Here is a 3,524-nt window from a genome sequence, read left to right on the forward strand (position 1 = left end):
CCCCCCCCCCCCCCATTCCATCCTTCCCTTTTCTCCCATCTTGATAATGCAGCTCTTTTCTTTCTTGCTGGGTGGAGGGCTGCCCTGAACCAACATTGTCCCCTACGCCGGCTCTAGTGGGGGGGACCTATTGTGTGTGAAGGAATGGGGAGTTAACACCCATGTCTGAACCCTCTCAATGGGGGCATTGTGTCTGAATCATCCTCTGGCTCACCCCACCTCACTCCCCGCCACTCTCGCCAAGCCAGGGGCTACTCCGGGTGCTCCCCCATTACAAGATGAAAACATGCACATAACAGCAAACTCCAATTCACAAACAAACCATCCCATAGCTGACCCTGGCCGTGTTAACCCGCTACCTTCTGTGTCCTATTAATTTTCTAGCAAACCACAATGATCTGAATGTGTGTTGGCTGCAGGTTTTTACAGAAAATGGGGGCCAGTGGGTGCACAGTTACTGAAGGAGGCCCCTGCGTTTTTCTTATAGAAATGAACAAAGCGACACATAAAGGGCTATGTTGTATTAGCATGATAACAGCATACAGAATGTTTTCAGATTTTTTTAAGATGCTCTGCAGTGAAGGAATCCATGCAAATTATTCATTTAGTATCAAAACATTATGTTCATTGTTTTTATTTGTGCCAGTTGTAAGACATAGTCAAAATGACTAAACACATTTAATTAATTAATGTCAATAGTATTGCTAAATAGTGCCTGTTATGTGTAATAGTTTTAATGTGAATGATTTATATTTATGGGAAGAAGAAAAAAAATATGAAGAGAGATGATGGGTCTGTGTTTCATACAGTATGCTGAGCATTTTTATTTATTTCTGTATAGCAGCGAGCGCCTTGGGGCAGGTTACAAAAGAGCAAGTTGGCGTTTTCTTCCCACATATTTTTAATCAAAGTGTTAGTGTTTACATTTGCATTTGCATTGAGCAGAGGGACGCTGAATGCCAAAGGTGAGATTTTGAAAAACACTCTATTTTGCCTTTTTCAGATGGAAACATGGGTGGGTGGTTGGAAGGCTGGATCAAGGCTGGTAGATGACTGAACTCAGAGACCCGGCGCAGCTCATCATCATTGCCATGGGCTCTCGTCTTCCTCCTCTACTCCCGTGGCCCATACCTCCATCCAGGGGTGCAGCAGACCAATGTTAAGCCCAGGCAGCAAGCTAGTGAGTGGGCTGGGAAGGATGGAGAAGGTCCCTGAAGGCTCGAAGCACCTCTGGAGCTACCGGCATGCAGGAGAAATCAATATAAAAACACAGAGCCTGCACAGCTCTGAGTGGGGTTTCCTGTTAGTCTGTGGCCTACGGGCCCGCAGACCTCCAAAGGACAGGCCCTGTGTGGCTCTCTCAGCTGCAGCCCTGGCTCCTCAGACTGGACCTCAATCCCAATCTTCACTGGCTGTGTGTGGTTCTGCTAAAGGGGATCTCTCCCCAAATAATACCCAGAATGTTGAGGGACCGCCGACAGGGATATTCCTTTCTCTTGATTTTTCCCCCCTTCATCAGATTGACATATCCCCCACCTTGTGCCTCCGGCTGTTTAAAAAACTGTTTGGGAGTTCTGCTTTTGACTTACTCTCCATGCTCAACTCGCCCGTTGTTTATTCCCCAACCTATTTTAACATTTGACAAAAAGACAGTACCATCTTTATTTCTCTTCCACTCTTGGCTTGCTGTTACTATGGTGAGCTGTAGACATGTGTCTGTTAAAACCGAAAAGATTACTGGCACATGTAATGTGATCATCTTTTTTTTTCTTCTACGTGATGTCTTTTAGTCAATTCCAGACTGTTAAATACAAAAAACTGACTGAATAAAGAAGGCAAAAGATCACAGAGCAAAGAGACTTCCCACCGTGTAGTGGAGATGGCAAAATGGCAAGTATCTCTCTTTAGCACTTTACATTTTCCACTCGTCCAACGTGCTCTCATTACTTCATACATGCCCTAAAACGTGTGTGTGTGTGTGTGTGTGTGTGTGTGTGTGTGTGTGTGTGTGTGTGCGTGACTTGTGTAACTTGGCACCGTGGTCTAGAGGGGATCATTTAAGGATGATAATTAGAACTGTAAAAGGTTAATTACTTAATTAAACTAATTGATACATTTTTTGCAAAGCCTAGTGAATCATAAGCTGCCACTCAAATCGGAACATTTAGAACCAAAGGAGAGAGCTACTCTCTGTCTATACATTTTCCCCAACAGAGAGCTCTGTTTGTGTGGATGAATGGGCTGTATATGCTTGGCATTGAAAGTGTTTGCCAGCGAGCAGCAGCATTGTGCACCCACAGCTCCCAAACTGCTGCCGTCGTCACAGTGATGCAGTGTGGTTGTTTCCATCCAGATGGGCACAGCTTCAGACAAAATGGCCGCCAGTCTCTCCCTCTGCCAAAGATGGCGGGCGTATCTCTGTTGTCTGCCATCTGTGCATCCGTTAGCTGTTGTCGAATGCAAATCGAGGCTAATTGCATTTGCATAACCTCCAACCATCATGTCGTTGGCGTGTGCTGATAATTGCTCCTATGAACGCGGCGTAGCGGCGAGCGAGCAGAAGTGAAGCGATTTTTTTAAAGTGTATTTGCTGCCGTTTGTTTTTCACTTGCGAGGATTCGCACACGGAAATATGTTTGATAGGTGTTTGTGCGTGTGGGATCAAGAGTCTGGTCTTACTGTGCCATATGGTGTGTGTGTGTGTTTGCATGTGATTCTCTTGAATGCAAATGTGACACTGTACAAAGGATTAAGGCAAGCCTTTTTTTTATCAGATAGCTCTTTGTCACACATACGCAGAGTTTTTTTTACACACAGACATACATAATGCACCAATGAAAGCATTAAGCAAACAGAGAAGATCAGACATGCACACATACTCTAATTAAAAAGGGGTCCATAGGCCCAACAACCTCCAGACAGCCGACAGACCATAATAGTTCCATTTTCATGCACATGTGTCTGGTTTCCATGGCACTGAACAAATTATGGGGTGACTGATTTTGCTAGAAAAGGGCTGCATATGAAACCTATAAATAGGCGGTGTCACAAAAAAATTGCCGCCTGAAGAACATGCAGCTTTGAAGTATAATATCAGTAATATTTCCCAAGAATACACCAGTTACAGGAAAATGAGATGCAACCGAACTGCTTGTCATCTTTTTGAGACGGTAAAATAACCCAAAAAATATTGAACACGCATCTCATAACTTGGGATAATAACACTTGGAGGCGGATTGAAGCGTTAAAATAAATGAATACGTCACGTTTCTGCATTTTGGCAGCGTGTCGTTTTGTGGTCGCGTGAGATTGAGCGGGCCTTGTTTGTGGGGCGTTAATTCATGCGATGAGAGTTGTCTGAGCGCCTGAGTAACAAAGCAGCGCTCGTATTTGCATTTGCCCATCAAGGCAGCTGCTGGGCTGTACAGTTAGGTCTACTGTGGGCAGCAAAATGGCGGTCACGCTTATCATATGGTCTGTCTGCTGGTCGTGGGAGCCGAGGAGGGGAGAGAGGGGAGGAGGGG

This window comes from Etheostoma cragini, chromosome 12 (genome assembly GCF_013103735.1).
Source record: "Etheostoma cragini isolate CJK2018 chromosome 12, CSU_Ecrag_1.0, whole genome shotgun sequence".
Taxonomy (NCBI): Eukaryota; Metazoa; Chordata; class Actinopteri; order Perciformes; family Percidae; genus Etheostoma; species Etheostoma cragini.